Here is a 13,612-nt window from a genome sequence, read left to right as displayed (position 1 = left end):
TCTTCAAATCAACCTTTAAAAATTAGGCTACCCCACTCAAATATTCCATCATGTCATCGATCCGTGGTAATGGAAATATGTACCTGATTGTAATATTATTAATCGCCCTACAATCTATGCACATCCTCTATTCTCCATCTTTGTTTGGACTAAGCAATGTCAGGACAATGAACAGACACAAGCTTTCCCTTATCAATCATTTTTCCAACACTCCTTGTAGATGCTTCCTTATCTATTCATTCTCCTCGTGTGTCATTTGGTAAGCAAATTTGATTGGAAGGCTTTCACCTCGTATCAGGTCTATGTGATGGCTGATACTTCTCTTAGCTGGCAACTCAATTGGAAATTCATTGACCATGATATTACTAAACTTATGCAACATCTCTTGAATCTCAACAAGTAAATCTATAATTTCAGTGTGCAGAAGTATTAACTTTGGCTTGCAGACCACTGCAAAATTGTCGTCTTCTTTCTCATTTTTCTACAGAAATTCCTTTCCTCCCAACAACAATTCTTTTGAGCTACTTGTCCTAGATGTACTTTCTTCCTTCAATGGTACAACAGTGTGCTTGATTCCAACCTTTTCAATCTTATAGGTGTTTCTCTCTTCATCATGCATTGCACTCCTATCAAACAACCAAGGTCATCCCAAAATAAGGTGGCAGACATCCATTGGCATAATGCCACAAACTATCTTATCCTACTATCAACCTCTCTAGAACTCCATTTCACTCTGCCCACTTACCAACGAATAGTGACCTTTCTGCAACCATGATACTTTATATGGTGTTAGATACTTCAGCCTTTTTCAATCCAAATTTTTCCACCATTTCTATGGAAACTATATTTTTAGTGCTTCCACTATCAATCACCACTTTTCAAATGTCACAAACTATCTTATCCTAATATCAACCTATCTGTAACTCCATTTCTCTCTACTCACTTACCAACAATTAGTGACCTTTCTGAAACCATGATACTTTATATGGTGTTAGATGCTCCAGCCTTTTCAATCCAAGTTTTTCCACCATTTCTGTGGAAACTATATTTTTAGTGCTTCCACTATCAATCACCATTTTGCAACACTTTCTTTTAGCCTTACAAACAATCCTAAACAAGGCTTTCCTTTGTGGACTTTCAAAAATCTCCTTGGGTAGTTCCAACAAGACCTTATTCATCATAAAAGATTATCCCATTTCTGGTGAATTTTCTGCCATGGGTTCTTGTACCTCTTCTCCCTCTATCTAAGATATATATACATATCTTTGTCCTCCCTTCTCATTCTCAAAAAACTCAAAGGATTTGTGACCCAGTCATCCACATTTACAGTATTGCTAGATAGTCTCTCTACCTCTTCCTCTACCTCTGCCTCCCTGCTAAGGTCTTTTGCCTCTAGAATCACCTTCTTTCTCTTGTTGCCCTTACTTATTTGGGTTACCTATATCATTATTTTTGGCTGGAGCCTTCCATATTTCAGTTGTTTGTCCCTTTTCTCTATAAAAACCACAACCTTTGCTTGAATTTTGCTTCCTCATTATCTTCTCTTTCACCTTCAAGGGAAACTGGTATGCTTCTTCCATGGTCCGAGGATAAAGCATGTTGATTTCACCTTGAATCTTGATCTTCAAGCTATTTATCTACATTGTTGTCTTCTCCAGGGTGTCTTCTACATCACCTACCATCAAATTCATCCTGTAAAACTCGTTAGTGCATTCTCTAACTATTAGCAGCCTTTGCTTGAGGTTATGAACCTATCAGTAGAGGAATAGTTGATAATCTTCTTGTAGGAGCTTCTCCTTATCTTGGCTATCATATTATCCCAACCTTTAATCAATGGTTTCCCCCTTTTCTCTCCTTCATCCTGCACATTCTCCCACCACAATGGGGCATGGCATTTCAACCTAGTTATAACAAATTTTACCTACTTATCTTCTTCAATCTTCTCATATTTGAAATTCCTGTCTAATTCATTAATCTAATCCATCGAATTCTAGGCTACCAGACTGCCATCATAGGTGGACAAATTAGGTTTTTGTCTAGAGGTTGAGCTTAGCACCAGCCTCAATAATCTAAATTCTAGAGCTTCATCCCCAAGTGTTTCTTTTTTTGTAGTATCTTCTTCCTTTGATCTGCTCTCATCTATAGCCTCAGGGTCTCACTATCTTTTGGTCTCCATGGACTCTAAAAGAGCTTACAGCATTTGTATCTCTTCTTGGAGTCCTGCATTAGCTATAGGTCTCCCTCCACAACCTCACTCTCTTCTTGCTCGCATTACCATATTTCTTTTTAGTAGACAACACCACCAACACCAAATCTAGATCTGTCACAAACGTATCTCTACCTAAAACCTACTATGATACCAAAATTGATGGCAATGAGGAAGTCGAGAAAAATTGGGTTCCACACTATGTAGAAATACATTATTGGAGGCGCTATGAAATATTTTCGTAGTTCCCTTGAAAATTTGTTTTTGTCTCTAGGAAGGTAGAAGGGCTAATGGTTTACATACTTTTCTCTTCACCTCTGAACACATCCTCGATACTTAGGAAAGGGTCTCTCTCATTTCCGTTACCAATGGTTACACTCAAGCTTCCAACAAAGGCGTGAGAACGTCTAGAACAAAAAGGATCTACCCAACGCTCAAATTATTTAGATTATTTACATTGTCCTCTACAGAGAATGATCTGCTCCAACTTTGTCTGCACCCAACATCTCCTCATCGAATTATTGAGCATGCTCTATCAACATAACAGTGTCACCACCTGCCAAACATAGACTTTAAAAACTAATGGTTTGGGTAACAATAACAAGTGTGCATAATGACCACAACTTAGAAATTAAAAATCCACCAGCACATAATGCTACACGCTTAGGGTCACATTAACTCTATACTGAAATCAAATGTATTTATAGTTTAAACAAAAAGAGAAGAACAGAGAAAAAACAAAAGTTATGGAATGAATATGGTACACATTTCTTTTATTTCTCTCACAGATATAGGTTTGAGGCAAGATAACGAGCTCCCCTACTCTCAATCAACACTCGTTTTATGCACATCCTTGGAAACTATTATTCTTCCTCTTCTCTCTAATTGAGGGAATTTGAAAATACAAAAGGAAAATGAGTCTTCTCTTCCTAGACTCTACAACTTATTATAATTTTGTATTTACATTATTTAAAATCTTACTAAAGGAGACAAAATCGACTTTTCCATCCCACCATGTGGCCAATCATACACATTGTCATGTCCCCTTCATTTCCATCACGAACTTGGTCTAATGCCCTACATCATTCCACCTCATCCACCACATAGTTGAAAAACATTTTTTCTCCAAAACATACCTTTAATTTAGTAATTCTAGTGTGTTAATAAAGTATCCACATTTTATAATAAGGTAGAATTTTGTAATAATGCTTGTGTATTATAGTAACCCACAACATGCATGCATTTTTCATCTATCTCTCACCATCCTTCCCAAATCTTTGTCCCACTCCCTCTCCCTCTTTTACCTAACCACCCCATCTCATTCTCTCTTCCACGCCCCTCCCATCTCTTCCTCTCTACCACCCCCCTCCCATCTCTTCCTCTCTACCACCCCCCTCCCATCTCTCTATTCCTATGTTTCACTCCTCTCTCTCTCCTACCCCATAAAGCCCATGAAACTCTATGCCTTTCTATATCTCCTCCTCTTCGTGTCCCTATTTTTATCTCTCTCTATATTTTTATTCCCCAACATTCTATGTCCTTTCCTTTCCCCATCTCTCTCTCTCTCTCATGCACACTCTTTCTTTCTCTCTCTATTTCTCTCTCCCCCGCTATCTCCCTCCTCCTTTCCCTATAATTGCATATCTCTCTCTCTTCCCCCTTATGTCTCCCTTTGGTATCCATCTCTCTTACTTTCCCTAAGCCCTTCACTCTCTACACTTTTCCCTATACCTTTCTATCTTCCCCCCTTTCATTATCTTTGTTTCCATCATTCTCCCCCTTTCCTATCCTCATCTCTCTCTCTCTCTCTCTCTCTCTCTCTCTCTTAGAATACATCCTCCTCTCTCTACCCCTTTCCCAATCCCTCTCTAGATATTTTTCTCTCTGTATCCATCTCCATATCTCCCTCTCCACTTCCCTCTCCCCCCCATTTTCTTCCATTTCCCATCAATCTCTCTATTTCTCCCTCTATCTCTATTTCTTTCTCGCTATCTCTCCCTCCTTCCTCCTCCCCTCCCCCTCTCCCTCTCCCTCTTTTTGTTCTTCCTGATCCATTTCTCTTTCTATACTTATGTCTCTCTTCTATATCCATCTCTCTTTTGTTCTCTCTCTCTAACACACCCAACCCTTTTCTCTCTCCCTATGTCATTCTCTTATATCTTTCTTTCCCTCCTCCGTTATGCCCCCCATCTATCCCTTTCTCTAACCACTTCTATCTCTCCCCCTATACCCATTCCTTTTTTATCTCTCTCTCCTCCCCTTTCCCATCTCTCTATCCCTTTATTTCTCTCCCCTATGTCTCCCTCTTTCTATCTATATCTCTTCCCTCCCTTATTATCCTATCTCCTACTCTTCATTTCCCCATCTTACTCCCTCTCCCCATCTCTCCCCCTATACTCCAATCTTTATCTCTCTCTTCCCCCTTATATTTCTCCCTCCCATATCAGCCTACACTCTCTTTCCCTAAGAATGGAACTGTTCACGGATTTCTCTATCCCTTTCCATCTCTCACCCTCTCCTTATCCCTCTTTTTATCACTCTCTCCCTTTCACTATTTCTCCCCTCTTTCCATTTTACCATAACTCATTCTGTCTCTCCCCCTCTCTTTTCCCATTTATCTCCCATTCTATCTATTCTCCTCCCTCCTCCTATCCCTCCTTTTCTCTCTTACCCCCTCCCTTGTTCTCCCTTCCTCTCTCTTTGTATCCCTTTTTCTCTCCCCCCATATCCCTTCTTCTCCCTTTCCCTATTATCGATCCTTCTTTTCCTTTACCCATTAATTTCTCTATCTCCCTCCCCATCTTCTCCCTTCTCTATATCCCTATTTATCCATCTTTATATCTCTATTCTCTCTTATTCTCCCTATCATCTCATCTCTCTTTCAATCTTACTTTCACCATATCTCTCTTTCTCCCCCATGTTTCCCCATTCCCTTCTCTTTCTCCCCTCATGTGTATACACTTTATATCCCTCTCTCTCTTTTTCCATAAGTGTATCTCTCTCTACCCCTTTCCCTTGTTTTATCTCTCTCTCTCTCTTTACCTATTTCCTTGTCTCCCTCTCTTCCTTTCCTTATCTCTCTATCACTCTCCCTTTCCCCATCTCTCTCTCTTTCTATGTCTCTATTATATATCCATCTCTACTCTTGTTTATATCAATTTGTCTAAAGCTTGAAACATAAATTTATATAGAGATTGCTTGAATTATATTTTTAATATCCTAGATCTCATTCTTTATATTAAACTTCAGTTTTGAAATTTTATTATTAATACCATTATATTTTCTTTGCACAATTTTTGTCATTCTATAACATAAATAAATTTCATACATTAAGTTGTTCATCATTTTGGACCATTTTAAAAAAAAGGTCAATGTTAAAACATTCATAATTTTTTTTTAATTTTTAAAAATATATAAAATATATACCCTAAATACATTTTTTTATGAAATTTTAAAAATATATAAAATATATACCCTAAATTCTTTTTAGAATAGATTTTAGAGAGTCAAATTTTTCAGTATCGAATTCAAATCCAAATCCAAATTAGAAATTGGTACCTATGAATTCAATGAAATGGTTTAATCTCGTGCGTCCATATCTGTCACGTCCCCAATTCTTTTTTCATAAATTGGCTTTCGTGTGGCATCGACCAAAAACTTAACTTTTTCATTGTTAACATGTTTCCCAAACTACGTTGAACACTCACTTCATTAACCATATTAAACATTTAATGTGCGGAATAACATGAAATAACATTCACCAGCAAAAGACACTTAATCATATGCAAGTAAGATTTATATTATAAAATCTATTTTTACATTCACCGGGAGGAAAACCTTCAACCGGCGTTATACAAGTTTTCACCATTCTGCTGTTGTGCAGCTCGACCTCTAGCCGTTGTAGCATTCAACTTCACCCAAATACTCTCCGTTCCCACTTCGGATGTTGCCTATGTTCAGGCTTGCATAGCTCATCTTGCAGACTCACCTGTCACAACACTCCACTGTGTCGACCTTTTGTTCGACGGGTGCTCGCTCCATGAGTCTCCTTGACCACACCTTCAAACGATCATTTCAACCATCAGGCACCCTCGCCCTAGGCCACGCTACCAACCGCACACCGTTTCCACACCTGGCAGGCGCACACACCCCATGTCGCCCTACCCGCAGCTGTATACACATTTTTGTGTTTAGTTCCACTCGTTATGCAGGCTCATCCACGAACCAACACCTCGATACCGCAGAGCTAAGTATTGCAGAGCTTGCACTTCACTTGCCTCCTTTACAATGCTCCATCATCGCCTTTTATATGAGTGTTAACTTGTTTGGGCGAGGGATTCGGCCATGAGCCAAGTTGACCCACGACCAAGTCTTTTCCACCGTCATCTCCAGGTAGGGGTGCCCACACATGGGACCACCCACCCGCCTATATAACGTGGCCCAACACTTAGTCGCATTTCTAGTTTTATGACTTCGCGTTTCTTTGTCAACTTGTCGCCTTTGTTGGGCGCATGCGCTCACTCGCCGAGTCACTGCCCAGCTCACTGCTACCCAACGAGTCGCCCATCGCTCGTTTGTATCCAATGTTTACACGTTCCCTGTGGGTGTGCCCATGCTGCTCGAACATTGCAAGAGCCTGAAGGCATTACATTCTCCCCCACCTAAGGTCATTGTCGTCCTCAGTAATCCGGCTATCCTCCATAGCCTCCTGTCGTACTTCGCAATCTTTCGCTTCCATCTCCAAAGTGAGTCGTCCGTTTCCCAACTATCCTCCTCTAGTGCATCCTTCCATCTGACAAGAAATTCCCATCTTATGTGACTCCCAATTCCTGTTGTCCGAAGATTCAAAATCTTCTCCATCACAAGGTTTGGTCTGTCGACAATCATGGCTGGTCCCCTTGGTGGTTCCACTCTCTCTGGATGTTCTGCATCAAGTCGACATTTCTTCAAATGACTGATATGGAAAACTGGATGTTTCATATGCATATGGTGCGGAAGCTCCAACTCATAGGCAACCTCCCCCACTCGCTTCTTCACCTAGAATGGCCCCTCATATTTCCTCATTAATGATCTCGCAATCCCCTTAGGTGGTTGAAACTGATCTTTAGTAATCCTAAGAAAAACCATATCCCCCACACTGAAGTGTGCATCCCGTCTATCCTTATCTACCCATTTCCTCATTCTCCTTGCAGATTCATGCAAGCACACCCATGATAACTCCAAGGTCTCATCCCAAGCCTTCATGAACTTCTTCGCATGAGGATTTCTTAAGAAAACTCCTGTCACTATGATATGCAGTGTGACTGGCATATGTCCTTTTACCAACTCAAATCGACTATACCCTGTTGCAGAACTCTTTTGTATGTTGTAGCTAAACTGAGCTATGTCCAAGAGTTCAAGCCAATTCTTCTGATCAACGATCACACAATGTCTCAAGTAATTCACCAGCAATGCATTGATCCTCTTAGTTCTCCCATCTGTGTGTGGATGGTAACTCGAACTCATCAAAAAAACTGTCCTGACTAGCTTGAAAAATGTGGTCCAAAATCTCCCTGTAAATTGCAGATCTCAGTCTGATACAATGCTCAATGGCATTCCCCAATAATTCACTATGTTCTTAAAGAAAAACTCTATAGTCCTCTCAGCTCCACAAGGTATCTCTGTTGGAACAAAGACAACATACTTGGAAAAATGATCAACCACTACCATGATCCCGTTATACCCCTGTACCTATGGTAACTGAGTGATGAAGTCCATTGAGACACTCATCCATGGTCTCTCAGGAATCGGTAAAGGCTGAACCAGACCTCTTTGCCTCTGCGTATCCAATTTGTCCCGCTGACAAATGATGCATGTATGTGCATACTCCTCCACATCCTCTCTCATCTTCTCCCAAAAGAAACCTCTCTCTAATAATGTCAAAGAACAACGCTGCCCTGGGTGGCCAATGCACGGAGAATCATGTCATTCCTTCAAAAGGTGCCTCCTAAGCCTAGATGAATTTGGAACATGGCATCAGTTTCCAAAGAACAAGAATCCATCTCGGAGAAAGAACTTTCGTGTCTTCCCCTCCTTTATCTGCTTCACTATATTCTGTGCCTGAGTATCAGTCTCAATGCTTTCCTTGAGCTTATTTTGCATCTCTTTTGTCATCTGTACTCGACTCCTACTTCGTGCTGCCCGGTCTTCCTCTTCCTCCAATGCTGCTAGTTGTCCCTTCCTGCTAAGGGCATCTACCACCACATTGAGTCTACCCAGCTTGTACTCAATAGTCATGTCGAACTCTGCCAAGAAGTCCTGCCAACGAGCTTTCTTTGCTGACAGCTTTGGTTGTGATGCAAAATAACTTGCTGCAACATTATCAGTCTTGACAACAAAAGGATTCCTAATCAAGTAATGCCTCCATACCTTTAAACAGTGGATGATTGCAGTCATCTCCTTTTCATGGACTGGATACCTCTATTCTCTATCCTGCAACTTCCAACTCTCGTATGCCACTGGATGCCCATCCTACATCAGAACCCCTCCTATGGAAAAATCTAAAGCATCTCTGTGTACCTCGAATGGTTGCTTGAAGTTCAGTAACTTCAGTATTGGTGTTGAAACCATCCTCTTCTTCAAATCATCAAATTCCATCTGACATTTATCTGTCCAACTCCACTGCTTTTCTTTCTTTAAAAGGTCTGCTAGTGTTGATGTCACCTTGGAGTACCCCTCTACAAACTTTCGTTGGTAGTTGGTCATTCCAAAAAACACCTTCATATCATGGACATTCTTCGGTTCAACCCAGTCCTCGATCGTCCTCACTCTGTTCGGCTCCATCTGTACGTATGCTTGATGCACAATATGTCCAAGGAATGGAATCTCGGTCTGAGCAAACACACACTTCGACTTCTTCAAGTACAACTGACTCTTCTTTAGCGTCTCAAACACCAATGCCAAGTGCTGCTTATGATTCTCCATGTTATCACTGTACACCACAATATCGTCCAAGTACATTACTACAAATGAATCCAAGTATGGACGTAGTACATCATTCAGCAAAGTGAAAAACATAGCAAGAGCATTGCACAACCCAAATGGCATAACAAGGAATTCAAAGCTTCCATACCTTGTTACTATCGCGGTCTTCCTCTCATCCCCTTCTACTATCCGCACCTGATAATACCCATGCCTCAAATCTAGTTTGGAAAACACTCGAGCTTTCACAAGCTTATCGAAGCAATCTGCAGCTAATGGCAAAGGATACTTGTTCTTTATCATCTACTTGTTGAGAGCACAATAATAACAGCACATCCGTAGCTCATTCACATCTTTCTTCTGCTAGAACAATACTGGAGCTCCATAGGGGGACCTTGAAAGTAAAACGAAACCTACATTAGTTAACTCCTTTCATTGTCATTTCAATTCCTCCAACTCAGGTCCTGAAAACTGATAAGGAGCTTTAGTCAGAGGTTGTTTCCCTGGCTCAAGCTCGATGCTATGGTCCACTGCATGCCTTGGTGGAAGCTTCTTTGGTAGCTCATCAGGCATCAAATCTGCATACTTAGCCAACACCTCGGAAATCTCAGCTGGAACAGGCATCCCCACTCCATCATCACCATCAACTTCTCTGATTACAGGTGCATATGTCTCCACGTCTCACTCTTGGATAGCCTTCTCCAAACTCAGTGCAGAAACATGCTGCACCTTGATTTCCTTCCTTTGTTTATGAATAGGCAAAGTCCAAGTCTGTGATCCTCCAATCAACATAACCTCATACAGAAGGGGACAATAATTTCTTTATTACCGTTCTAAAAATCCTGCCCTTCTGATATTTATTTTTTGTTATTATTCTTTGGTGATACGTTAAAAATGAATTTTTTCTAAACACAATTAAGAACACAGATAAAAATTAGATTAGTGGTATTTGGTTGAGATATATTTTAAAAATAATTTTTCTATGCTATAGAATTAGATTAGTGAATGATTGTAATTAATAGAAAATTACATCACATTCAACAGACACCACAACCACCGTATTTCCCAGAGGTGTGCTCCATTTTGAACTCAACGTTGGAAACGTGGACGCTGAGTATTTGTCGGCACTTAACGGTGAAAATCCCGGCACTCTGGTACGCCTGCATCCAACCAATTATATTTCCATTTTAATTTGAAACCTAGTGCTGCAATATAGTTTAGATGGTTATTGATTATATCATATCATATTGTTTTGGATGATATGATTTCAGACTAGCAGCGAAGCTTTATTTCATATTCCCGTGAAAGCACTGGCAACATCCCTGAATGTGGACCAGGGGGCTGTAAATTGGCTGAACTCAGCAGCTCATCGGTACGCTGCTTCTCTGAAGAAAACTGCAAACAGTGGGTGTGTACCTGGTAGAGATATTACGACAGCCTTTTAGTCAGTAATGTACTTTATAAGTATAAATAAACTGCTGTTTGGATATACAGCGCGCATCAAGATGATAGAATTAGAGTTTGGAAAAACACTGGGAAGATGCGAGGCCCTAAGCTTGTGGCCACGATGCCGACCCTCAACGATTATGTGATCAACGCCATACTTCCTGGCAAGTATGTTGAAGTGCGCAGGCACAGGAAGGCTCTCTGGATTGAACATGTGGATACCATATCAGTTCTGTCGGTTGATAGTAATGGGTTTTTATACTCGGCTTCGTGGAACAGGATGGTGAAGATCTGGAGACTTTCCGACTTCATGTGCGTTGAATTTTTCAGAGCGCACGACGATGCCATCAATGCGCTTGTGGTTTTGGCAGATGGTTTTGTTTACACAGGATCTGCGGATTCCAGAATCAAAATCTTGACAAAGGCCTCAGGCAAGATAAAACATTCTCTGGTTGGAACGTTTGAGAGACACAAATCTGCTATCAACGCATTGGCTCTCAGCCCAAACGGCTCGATTCTCTACTACGGAGCCTGTGATCGTTCCATCATTGTCTAGCGAAGGGAGGGTAGTACAGGGCATATGACCCTACTTTCACTAGATATTTTTTCATTAACATTTTTTACACCCCTTTATATTTTTTCATCAACTTTACTCTCCATTTTTTATATCTGCCAATATAAAAACCCTTTCACCCCTATTATATGCTCAATATATTATGTCATCTTTTCCTTAATAAATATCCTCCAATATGAGCCCACGACATATAGTATTTCTCCCCCAGTGAATCCCCAATTGTTTGCACCCAGCACCCCCTCGTCGAATTATAGAGCATGCTCGATCAACATAACCGTGTCACGACATGCAAAACAAAGACTTTGCAAACTAATGGTTTTAGTCACAATAACCAAGTTGCGGATAACAAACACAACTCAAGAATTGAACATCCACCAACACAAAACGCTACAGGCCTTGGGTCACATTAATTCTAGATTGAAACAAAATATATTTATAATTTAAACACATAGCTAACAATAGATAAATAACACAGAGCTATTGAATGAATACGTTACACATTTCTTTTATTTTTCTCACAGGTACAGGTTCGAGGTAGGAGAAGAAGGTTCCCTCCTCTCAATCAATGAGCAAATCCTTGGCAACTGTTTCACTTCCTCTTCTCTCTAATTGAGGAAAGTCGAAAAAACACAAGAAATATGGCCCTTCTTTTTCTAGACTCTACAACTTATTCAAATTTTGTATTTATATTATTTAAAATCTCACAAAAGGAGAAAAAATTGACCTTTCCAGCCCAACATGTCGCTAATCCACCACATTGTCAAGTCCACTTTGTTTCCACCATGAAATTAGGCTAATTCTCCTGCATCAAATTCCCCACAAATGAAAACTCATGATATCTTTATTAGAAGGTCCTCTACAAAGAAACCTAACTTTTATAGAGTTGCAACACTCATCCATGTAGAATCCTCCATCATATGGTCCTTCCACTTCACTAAAAACTCTAGATACTCTTTTCCCCTCATGTGCTTTGCAACTTTGGTGTCCAAGACTCTCAACCTATGTATCCTATGACATAGGCATCTCCTTTATCCAACATATTTCACTAACCTCCCTACTGCTCACTCTTGTTGTAGTGGCACATTTATCATCAGCTTGATAGGGATATGAATCAGTCATATTAAAGATAGGTGAAATACCTAGGCCAATAGGTAGCTTTAGTTCATAGGCATTTGCAGAAATCTTCTTAAGAATCCGGCAAGGTCCTATTTTCGTCATTTTGAGCTTGTTCTACTCCCCTCTTGGGAACCTCTATTTTCATAAATGTGCTAAGACCATGTCCCCTACTTCAAATTTTGCCTCTCTGCTTCTTGAACTTACTCTATGTTTCTATTTATGGTTGTTGTCCTGTAGCCTATGTTTTATTTCCTCATGGAATTTACTCATTGCTGCTACAAAATCCTCCCCATCAACACTCCTCTGCTCAAGTTTGTCTAAATCTCTTAGCTCAAAAACACCCCTAGGATGCATTCCATACCTAGTAATCCTATTTGGCTAATACTTATATGCAAACTCAGCTTGATCTAATACTAGATCCCAGCACTTGGGATGCTCTCCCAGAAGACTCCTCAATAGGTTTCCGAGACTCCTGTTCAGAATGTCAGTTCTCATCTTCGGCGAGAAGTAGAAGTGTTCTAGCTTCCCTAGTGTCTTGTCCACACCAAAATGACCTATCAATCCTCCATTGTGTTGTTCCTGCATCATATACTCCCTCATCAAACAACAGGGAATACATAACTGAGTGTTTTTAAAATAAAAACCGTCTTGCAACATAAACTATTTCCATGGGCTACTATCTCTACTCACGAGGTTCTTGGATACTTCAAAGGCCTTTATGAAGTCAACATCATCCTTTTACAAGTCCTTCAAATATTTAAAGCCAAAGAATTGCACATGGCACTCTTGCATGATCAATTTCCTTCTACTCAAAGCATCAGTTACCTTGTTCTCTTGTCCACTCACATGTTTAAGAACGAAGGTGAAATTTGTTGGAATTCCACCCACTTGGAATGCTTATGGTTCAACTTATTACACTGCATTATAGAATTATATACTATAATGCAAAATTGTCAGAGGCCAAAACAAAATACCTATTCATCAAAGAGTGCTTCCAATTCTTCAATCTGTGAACCCTTGCATATAATTCCTTGTCATAGGAAGAGTATTTCATCTTTGCTTCATTCAACTTCTAACTGAAATATGTAATACGTCTGGTTCCTTGACTCTATACTGCTCCAATGGCTGTGCCACTAGCATCACATCTGACTTGGAAATGTTAATTGAAGTCACGTAGCTTCAACATTGGCTTCTCAATGATCCTTTTCTTCAAGAGGTGAAATATTTTCTCTGTTGTTGTTGTCCAACAAAATGGTTGTATATACTTCTTGATTGTCTCAACAATGGATGCACAAATACCATTGAAATTC

Source organism: Pinus tabuliformis, chromosome 4_2, assembly GCF_031772625.1.
Source record: "Pinus tabuliformis cultivar Carrire ecotype Pingquan chromosome 4_2, CPIR1, whole genome shotgun sequence".
NCBI classification, from domain to species: domain Eukaryota; kingdom Viridiplantae; phylum Streptophyta; class Pinopsida; order Pinales; family Pinaceae; genus Pinus; species Pinus tabuliformis.
This window is presented reverse-complemented; position numbering follows the sequence as displayed.